This window comes from Heloderma suspectum, chromosome W (genome assembly GCF_057233095.1).
Source record: "Heloderma suspectum isolate Gila_16-S chromosome W, 16-S_ref, whole genome shotgun sequence".
Classification (NCBI taxonomy): domain Eukaryota; kingdom Metazoa; phylum Chordata; class Lepidosauria; order Squamata; family Helodermatidae; genus Heloderma; species Heloderma suspectum.
Genome location: NC_139475.1, coordinates 64,991,999 through 65,002,357, shown reverse-complemented (window position 1 = coordinate 65,002,357; position 10,359 = coordinate 64,991,999). Strand labels below are relative to the sequence as shown.

Sequence of the window (10,359 nt, the reverse complement as noted above, 5' to 3'; positions counted from 1 at the left end):
TGGCCCTGCTGCCATCCTCCTGGCAACTGTCCCCTACCTGCTTGGACCCTGCTTCTGCCTCTTACCCTGCTGCAATCCTCCTGGCGACCGACCCCTGCCTACTTGGACCCTGCTTCTCTCTCTGACCCTAGTGCCAAACAACTGGAAACCGACTCCTGCCTGCTTGGACCCTGCTTTTGCTTCTGCCCCTGCTGCAAATCAAAGGACAATCGAGCCCTGCCTGCTTGGACCCTACTTCTGCCTGTGCCCCTGCTGCCAACCAACTGGCATCCGACCCCTGCCTGCTTGGCCCCTGCTTCTGCCTCTGCCCCTGCCGCCAAACAACTGGCAACCAAATACTTCCTGACCCTGCTACTGCCTCTGTCCCTGCTGCCAACCAACTGGCAACAGACCCCTGCCTGCTTGGACCCTGCTTCTGCCTCTGCCCCTCATGCCAACCAACTCGCAACGGACCCCTGCCTGCTTGGACCCCTCTTCTGCCTCTGCCTCTGCTGCCAACCAACTGGCAAACAGCCCCTGCCTGCTTGGACCCTGCTACTCCCTCTGCCCCTACTGCCAAACAACTGGCAAGTGACCCCTGCCTGCTTCGCCCCTGCTTCTGCCTTTGGGCATGGTGCCACCAGACTGGTAACTAACCCCTACCTGCGTGGAGCCTGCTTCTGTCTCTTACCCTGCTGCCATCTTCCTGGCAACAGACCCCTGCCTGCTTGAACCCTGCTTCTCCCTCTGCCCCTCCTGCCAAACAACTGGCAACCGACCCCCGCCTGCTTAGACACTGCTTCTGCCTCTGCCCCTGCTGCCAACCAACTGCCAATCGACACCTGCCTGCTTGGACCCTGCTTCTCCCTCTGCCCCTACTGCCAAACAACTGGCAACCAACCCCTGCCTGATTGGACCCTGCTCCTGCCTCTGCCCCTGCTGCCAACCAACTGGCAACCGACCCCTTCCTGCTTGGACCCTGCTTCTCCCTCTGCCCCTGCTGCCAACCGGCAACTTACTGCTGCCTACTTGGACCCTGCTTCTGCCTCTGCCCCTGCTGCCAACCAACTGGCAACCAACCCCTGCCTGCTTGGACCCTGCTTCTGCCCATGCCCCTGCTGCCAACCAACTGGCGACCGAACACGCCATGTTTGGACCCTGTTTCTGCCTCTGCCCCTGATTCCAACCAACTGGAAAACTGAACCCTACCTGCGTGGCCCCTGCTTCTGCCTCTTCCTGCTGCCACCCTGCTGGTGTCTGACTCCTACCAGTTCGGAGTCTGCTTCTCTCTCTGGCCCTGCTGCCATCCTCCTGGCAAACGACCCCTGCCTGCTTGGACCATGCTTTTGCCTCTGCCCCTGCCCCAAATCAAGGGGCAATCGACCCCTGCCTCCTTGGACCCTGCTTCTGCCTCTGCCCCTGCTGCCAACCAACTGGCAACCGACCCCTCCCTGCTTAGCCCCTCCTTCTGCCTCTGCCCCTGCTGCCAACCAAGTGGCAACCGACCCCTGCCTGCTTGGACCCTGCTTCTGCCTCTGACCCTGCTGCCAAACCACTGGCAACAGACCCCTGCCTGCTTGGACCCTGCTTCTCCCTCTGCCCCTCCTGCCAACCAACTGGCAACTGACCCCTGCCTGCTTAGACACTGCTTCTGCCTCTGCCCCTGATTCCAACCAACTGGAAAACCGAACCCTGCCTGCTTGGACACTGCTTCTGCCTCTGCCCCTACTGCCAACCAACTGGCAAATGACCCCTGCCTGCTTCACCCCTGCTTCTGCCTCTAGGCATTGTGCCACCCGGCTAGTAACTAACCCCTACCTGCTTGGCCCCTGCTTCTGCCTCTACCCCTGCTGCCAACCAACTAGCAACCGACCCCTGCATGCTTGGACCCTGCTTCTGCCACTGCCCGTGCCGCCAAGCAACTGGCAATCAACCCCTGCCTGCTTGGCCCCTACGTCTGCCTCTGCCCCTGAAGCCAACCAACTGGTAACCGACCCCTGCCTGCTTGGACCCTGCTTCTCCCTCTGCCGCTCCTGCCAACCAACTGGCAACCAACCCCTACCAGCATGAACCCTGCTTCTGCCTCTGCCCCTGCTGCCAACCAACTGGCAACAGATCGCTGCCTGCATGGACCCTGCTTCTGCCTCTGCCCCTGTTGCCAACCAGCAACTTCCCCCTGCCTACTTGGACCCTGCTTTTGCCTCCGGTTCTGCTCTCAACCTCCTGGCAACTGAGCCCTGCTTGCTTGGACCCTGCCTTTCCCTCTGGCCCAGCTTCCAACCTACTAGAAACTGACCCCTGCCTGCTGGGACTCCGAATGTGGCTCAGGCCCTGCTGCCAACCTCCTTGAGACTGACCCCTCCCTGCTTGGATGCTGCTTCTGTCTCTGGGCCTTCTGCCACCCAGCTGGTAACTCTCCCCTGACAGCTTGGACCATGCTTCTGCCTCTGCCCCTGCTGCCAACCAACTGGCATCTGACCCCTGCCTGCTTGGCCCCTGCTTCTGCCTCTGCCCCAGCAGCCATCCTCCTGACATCCGACCCCTGCCTGCTTGGCCCCTGCTTTTACCTCTGCCCCTGCTGCCAACCAACTGGCAACCAACCCCTGCATGCTTGGATCCTGGTTCTGCCTCTGCCCCTGCTGCCAACTGGCAACTTACCGCTGCCTACTTGGACCCTGCTCCTGCCTCTGCCCCTGCTGCCAACCAACTGGCAACCGACCCCTGCCTGCTTGGACCCTGATTCTGCCTCTGCCCCTGATTACAACCAAGTGAAAAACTGAACCCTGCATGCTTGGACCCTGGTTCTGCCTCTGCCCCTGCTGCCAACCGGCAACTTACCGCTGCCTACTTGGACCCTGCTTCTCCCTCTGCCCCTGCTGCCAACCTACTGGCAACTGACTCCTGCCTGCTTGGACCCTGCTTCTGCCTCTGCCCCCGCTGCCAACCAACTGGCAACAGACCCCTGCCTGCTTGGACCCGGCTTCTGCCTCTGGTCCTGCTCTCAACCTCCTGGAAACTGAGCCCTGCTTGCCTGGACCCTGCCTTTCCCTCTGGTCCAGCTGCCAACCCACTAGAAACTGACCCCTGCCTGCTGGGATTCCGAATGTGGCTCAGGCCCTGCTGCCAACCACCTCGCAACTGACCCCTCCCTGCTTGGATGCTGCTTCTGTCTCTGGGCCTTCTGCCACCCAGCTGGTAACTCTCCCCTGCCCGCTTGGACCATGCTTCTGCCTCTGCCCCTGCTGCCAACCAACTGGCATCCGATCCCTGCCTGCTTGGCCCCTGCTTCTGCCTTTGCCCCAGCAGCCATTCTCCTGGCAACCGACCCCTGCCTGCTTGGCCCCTGCTTCTTTCTCTGCCCCTCCTGCCAACCAACTGGCAACGGACCACTGCCTGCTTGGACCCTGCTTCTGTCTCTGCCCCTGCTGCCAACCAACTGGCAACCGACCCCTGCCTGCTTGGACCCTGCTACTGCCTCTGCCCCCCTGCCCACCAACTGGCAACCGACCACTCCCTGCTTACACCCTGCTTCTGCCTCTGCCCCTGCTGCCAACCAACTGGCAACGGACCCCTGCCTGCTTGGACCCTGCTTCTGCCTCTTCCCCACCTGCCAACCAACTGGCAAACAACCCCTGCCTGCTTGGACCCTGCTTCTCCCTCTGCCCCACCTGCCAACCAACTTGCAACTGATCCCTGCCTGCTTCGCCCCTGCGTCTGCCTCTGGGCATGGTGCCACCCGGCTGGTAACTAACCCCTACCTGCTTGGACCCTGCTTCTGCCTCTGCTCCTGCTGCCAACCAACTCGCAACCGACCCCTGCCTGCTTGGACCCTGCTACTGCCTCTGTCCCTGCTGCCAACCAACTGGCAACTGACCCCTGCCTGCTTGGACCCTGCTTCTCCCTCTGCCCCTCCTGCCAACCAACTGGCAACTGACCCCTGCCTGCTTAGACACTGTTTCTGCCTCTGCCCCTGCTGCCAACCAACTGGCAACGGACCCCTGCCTGCTTTGACCCTGCTTCTGCCTCTGCCCCACCTGCCAACCAACCGGCAAACAACCCCTGCCTGCTTGGACCCTGCTTCTCCCTCTGCCCCACCTGCCAACCAACTGGCAACTGATCCCCGCCTGCTTTGCCCCTTGCGTCTTCCTCTAGGCATGGTGCCACCCGGCAGGTAACTAACCCCTGCATACTTGGACCCTGCTTCTGCCTCTGCCCCTGCTGCCAACCAAATGGAAAAAAAACCCTTCCCATTTGGACCCTGCCTCTGCCCCTGTTGCCATCCAACTGTCAACTGACCCCTGCCTGCTTGGCCCTTGCTTCTGCCTCTGCCCCAGCAGCCAACCTGCTGGGAACCAACCCCTGCGTGCTTGGTCTCTGCTTCTGCCTCTGGTCCAGCTCTCAACCTCCTGGCAACTGAGCCCTGCTTTCTTGGACCCTGCCTTTCCCTCTGGCCCAGCTGCCAACCCACTAGAAACTGACCCCTGCCTTCTGGGACTCCGAATGTGGCTCAGGCCCTGCTGCCAACCTCCTCGCGACCGACCCCTGCCTGCTTGGATGCTGCTTCTGTCTCTGCGCCTTCTGCCACCCAGTTGGTAACTCTCCCCTGCCAGCTTGGACCATGTTTCTGCCTCTGCTCCTGCTGCCAACCAACTGGCAACCGACCCCTGCCTGCTTGGACCCTGCTTCTTCCTCTGCTCCTGCTGCCAACTGGCACCTTACCCCTGCCTACTTGGACCCTGCTTCTTCCTCTGCCCCTGCTGCCAACCTGATGGGAACCGACCCCTGCCTGCTTGGTCTCTGCTTCTGCCTCTGGGTCTGCTGCCAACCTCCTGGTCACCAACCCCTGCCAGCATGGACCCTGCTTCTGCCTCGGTTCCTGCTGCAAACCTGCTGGTAACTGACCCCTGCGTGCTTGTACTCTGCTTCTGGCTCTCGCTGTGCTTGCAACCTTCTGGTAATGGACCCCTGCCTGCTTGGATCCTCCTTCTGCCTCTGGCCCTACTACGAACCTCCTGGTCACCGACACCTCCCTGGTTGACCCCTGCTTCTACCTCAGGCCCTGCTGCCAACCTCTGGAAACCGACCCCTGCCTCCTTGGACTCTGCTTCTGCCTTGGGCCCTGCCATGCCTTGTTTGGGTCTGATCCTTGCCCAGGGAACCTCTGCTCTCTGTCCACCTCTATCCCTCCCAGTCCTGCTGTTCTTGCCCTGGATGCCTGCCACCCACGTCCTGGACCTAACAGTTTGCTGTGGCCAAACCTAAGCTCTGACCAGGGTGCAGGTTTTCCTGGATCTGCCAAACATCCTGCAAACTCTGCAGGCTCATGTCTCATCCTTCTGTGCAGCTCCTGCAGCCCCAGCTCCAGCACCCCCACCCCTTCAAGCCCCAGCTGCTCCCCTGCCTGAACGTTTGGACTGAAAACGTAAGTATCTGGGGGTTTCATTTATCATTGTCAGCTCCTGTTCCAGATATGCCCAGAGGCCTACCCTATGCAGCGCAGCTGGGCGTATCTGATGGTGAGCCTACTTTGAGGGGCTGCCCTGGCATGGGCCTCCCCGTTGCTGAAGGCCGATGACCCTCAGTTGGGGAACCTGAACCTGACTTTGGCAGGCCTTGGAGGGTATGTTTGGAGATATTCATTGGGCCCACCCTGATAAACCTATCCCGAACAGGGGTGGAACCCCCTTCCTGGGGCAGGGAGGTACTCTCATGATCTGCTTAGTCTGGGAAGTTCAGCGCCACCTGGGGGCCAGACATAGAAGGCAGCCTGGCTCACAGTATTTGCAGGGTTAGGCCCTGGCCCTGCAGGTGCTCCTAGGTCCTTGAATGCAGACCAGCTGGGAGCCTCAGGGAGCCCTATGAAGAGCTGCTGCTTCCTCTCAAACCTTGCCACAGCAACACGAGTCATTGTGATCACAGCATCGTGGTCCAGTTGCTCATTCCTGATCTTTGCTATGCCTGGCCAGTTCTTGACCCCTGCCTGCTTGGACTCTGCTTTCGCCTCTGCCCCTGCCACACCTTGTTTGGTCTGACCCTTGCCCAGGGAACCTCTGCTCTCCGCCCACCTCCATCCCTCCTGGTCCCAGTGTTCTCACTCAGGACATCTGCTGCCCATGCCCCAGACCTGACAAGGGGACAAAACAGACTCCTGCAGAAGCCCATAGTGAAGAATCCATGGGGCTCAGCAATACTCCCGAAGCACCATCTTCTGGAGCTGGCCATCCAAATAGAAGGAGAATCCCTGCAATGCAGTACCCCCCACTCCCAGTTCAGACAGTTGCCCCAGAAGGAAACCACGGTTGATAGTATCAAAAGCCACTGAGAGGTCAAGGAGAATCAACAGGGCCACACTCACCCGGTCTCTCTCCTGACATAGGTCATCATACAGGGCGACCAGGGCCATTTCTGTGCCAAAACCTGACCTGAACCCCGACTGAAATGGATCCAGATAACCGGTCTCATCCAAGAGTGTCTGGAGCTGGTTGGCAACCACCCGCTCAAGAACCTTGCCCAGGAAAGGAACATTTGCCAGTGGCCTGCAATTACTAAGATGTTCCGGGTCCAGCGAGGGTTTCTTCAGGAGTGGTCTCACCACCGCCTCTTTGAGGTGGCCCGGGACCACTCCCTCTCGCAAGGAGGCATCGATCACCTCCCTGGCCCAGCCAACTGTTCCCTCCCTGCTGGTTTTTATCAGTTGAGAGGGGCAAGGATCCAGTACAGAAGTGGTTGCATGAATCTGTCCGAGCACCTTGTCAACGTCCTCGAGCTGTGCCAACTGAAACTCATCCAGGAGAACAGGACCAGGCTGTGCTCTGGATACCTCACCAGATTCACCTGCTATAATTAGGGATGGCAGAGAATTCCGCCACCGATTCCAGTGAGGCCAGATTCTAAAGAATCTGGCCCCCCGGAATCCATGGCGGAACGGCCTCCTGCCCCCCTGCCCCCCTGCAGAATCCCCCCGGGACCGAACTTACCTGGGGCAGATGCGGCGGCGGTGGTTCCGGTGGCTGGTCTCCTGGCCGGCCGCAGCCGGGCTGCTGCGGCCACCACTGCCTCCCCTGCAGCTGTGATAGGCTATGTAAGTATTTATGTAGCCTAACACAGCTAACCCTCCCCCCCAAAAACAAAAAAACAGCGTACGCAAATGGCGGCGGCTACAGCGGCCGCCATTTGCTTTCCCTATTTTTAGCCATTTTTAGCCTACCTAAATATTTACGTAGGGTAGAACAGCGAAAAATAGGGAACGCAAATGGCGGCCGCCGTAGCCGCTGCCATTTGCGTATGCTGGTTTTTTGTTTTTTTTGGGGGGGGGTTAGCTGTGATAGGCTACATAAATACTTATGTAGCCTATCACAGCAGCCTGGCTGGACGCAAATGGCGGCTGCTACGGCAGCCGCCATTTGCATCCGCACCAGCCCATCCGTGGCCAGAAATCCGGCTGCGGACGGGCCTGGCCAGCTGCTCTGCAGAGCCACCACGGAGCAGAGCCAGCCGGGCAGGATTCCGGGGGGGGGAGGACCGGATCGCCTCCCCCCCACCCCACACATCAATCCGCCAAAAGGTAAGTGAGTTTCATACATCCCTAGCTATAATACAAAGTCCCAGTTGGTGCAAGAGATTTTATCTTGGAAGTGCCTTGAAAGCATATCACAGTGGGCCCTTGATGGATCCACAGTACCTCTAGGGACAGCTTGAAAAAAAGTCTCAGGTGAAAAGCTCTGCTGGGTGGCACATAGAGGACTTAGCAGAGGCAGAGAAATATTGTTTTCTGCCTTCTTAACTGCCCCTGAGTATGTTTGAGTATAGGCACTTACCGATGTTCAATTACATCTGCTGGGAGTTTTCCTCCATCCAAACTCAAGCCATCTCCAATTTTGTTTTATTGCTCTTAGCTCCAGGGTATACCATGAAGCTGTACGAGCTCTACTATGGAGTAGGAATGTTGGAGGAATCCATCTAGGGTGGGGAACTCGCAGAACTTTCACCAGCTCGCCCCCCCGGACTTTGGCTCATTTCCCTACAAGCTGGCTTGACTCCATCTGCATTGAGTCGGGGCAGCTTGTGGATTTTTGGGTTTTTTACATTTACGTAAATAGAGATGGGCGCAAGTTGCAGGGTGCAATTTCCATGATTCACTCATGTTTCAGCCATAATCTGCACAAATTGCACAAGTTACGCAACGTGTGGCCAATATTTGTGTCAATTACGCAATTTCCAGCTGAAATTTGCACAAATCAAATTTTGTAAATTACAAAATGTGCTCCCTGCAATTTGCACACATTTCTATTTACATTACAAACAAAAAACAGAAAAAGTTCTCAGTTTTCAGGGAAAGCCCCACGGCTTAGCCCACAAACACAAGCTGAGTTGGGTGTTCACCAGGAGTCTGTCAAGCCCCAAAAGGGCCAGATCCCACAGCGACGGGCATCCCTACTACGGAGAGGGTGCTCAGGAGCAATCGTGTCAACCGCCTGGATAATTTCTGCATTCCACAGATCGACCTGGGTTTCGACAGGAGCACCAGCCACATCATCCGGAAAACTCCATAAGGCCATCTGGAAACCATCCGGATCCATTAGCCTCCAGGGGCGGACCATCTGAATAGGTCCCCCACCCTTGCAGAGGGGAAAAGCTGCTGTAAGTCTAAACCTCAGCAGGCAGTGATCTGACCATGACAATTGGACCGATTCAAAGTCCCCCACCTTCAGATCACAATCCCGATGACTGGCTGGGAAAAAAAAAGTCTAGAGCCTGCCCTGCTACATATGTTGGGCCAATGACACGTTGGGACAGTCCCACGGTTGTCATAAAGGCCACGAAATCCTGAGTCACTGCAGACAAGGTGCCCTCAGCATGAATGTTGAAGTCCCCCCAAGCCAGCAGCCTGGGGGACTGCAGCATCACATCCAAGGCCACCTCTGTCAGCTCGGGTAGGAAGACTGCTGAATAGCGGGGTGTGTGGTACACCAACAGAACCCTCAATCTGTCTTGCTGGCTCAACACAGGATGCAAACACTCCAGACTAGTAGTCAGATGGACAGGGAGCCTGGAAAGAGTTGTTATAAACCATGGCAAGCCCCCCTCCCCAGCCCTCAGGTCTATCCTGATGCTGAACCACATAGATTAACTCTTCCCTGTTCACCCACCCAGGTCTCTGTCAGGCATGACAGATGCCTTGCCCACTATGAAACCATGGATAAGGGAGATCTTATGCACTGATCTGGCTTTTAAAAGCAGCAAATAGAGAGCTGATGGAGGGCTAATAGGGCAACCACCAAACGTGCAGGTGTGGGGAGGACCAGAACATAGCACCGCTCTTAATTGTCTGGGCCATGTCCCCCTTTACCTTTACCTAATGCTGCAATTGCCCGATTTCTGTAAAAAAAAAAAAAAGTCACAAAATAAAGTGATTGGTTTTTAAATTGCAAAGAAAACTAGCATTTTTTTAAAAAATCCAGTTGTTTCTTTAGGGCTATAATACCTTTTTAAAGGCATTGTGTAAAAGTTTAGTAGTTAAAAATATAGATGAAAAAGCATTTTTGCAGGAATTAAAAGATTTATCTATTTAATGCCTGGGTGAGTGGCTTCTTTCAGCTTGAGGGCCAAATTCCATTTTGAAGATGCTCTCCGGGCTGCAGTCTGGTGGTGGGTGGGGCTAAGGCAAACGAGATGGAGCCAAAATACAATAAATGTCAGTGTATGGTAGCTTCCAGCTCTTCCTGCCAGTCGCTAAGCCTCAGGAGAGGCATTTCAACCTTTCACAATGGTGGGGTGAGGGGACTGCAGAAAAGCCGGGAAAACATCAAACAATCAGTGGTTGGGGGAAAGGAGGAGTGGCCTTCTGAGAAACTCCAGAGGGCCATAATTTACCCTGGGGTTTGAAGTCCCCTCCCATTTAAGGGGTGATAAAAATGGCGCCCACCAAAGAAGGTAACAGTGAAGGGAGTGGAGAAAGATTTATCCACCCGATGTATCATTGCACACATGTTGGAACCATGCCTCTACACAAACAGAAGAGTAATGCTAAGAACAATCCATACTTGCAGAAATTGTGCTCTTGTTCCTCCTTCGTCAGATTTTCTGCAGTCTGAGAGAAGACGGAGAATTCCATGGGCAAACACAGCGGGACAATTTGATAGCAGCATCATGTGGATTTCCAGTAAACAAGGAGGTGAACACAACATGCCAGTTCCAAGTGTGGAAGCAGCCCAGGGCGTCAAATGCTGGATCAGTCCTCAGTCTTGGCACTCCTCTGCTTAGGCACCAGACCGGAATAATAAAATAAAATAAAATAAAATAAAATAAAGTGGTGCATCTGTCTGCTCAACCTTCACTTTAGAAAAAAATAGTAAACTTTATGGAACTGCTTCGGGGACT

The 10,359-nt window shown here is 56.3% G+C and overlaps 1 protein-coding gene across 1 annotated transcript in view; it reads right to left on the bottom strand.

Annotated features, from left to right (window-relative positions):
- Positions 1 to 7,272: 7,272 nt before the first annotated feature.
- LOC146334098 (zinc finger and BTB domain-containing protein 7A-like) overlaps positions 7,273 to 10,359 on the bottom strand; it is a 94,063-nt gene continuing 90,976 nt past the window's right edge. Inside the window, exon 5 of the transcript XR_014786401.1 lies at positions 7,273 to 10,234. The gene's annotated coding sequence lies outside the window, so the exon portion shown is untranslated. The remainder of the gene's footprint in view (positions 10,235 to 10,359) is intronic.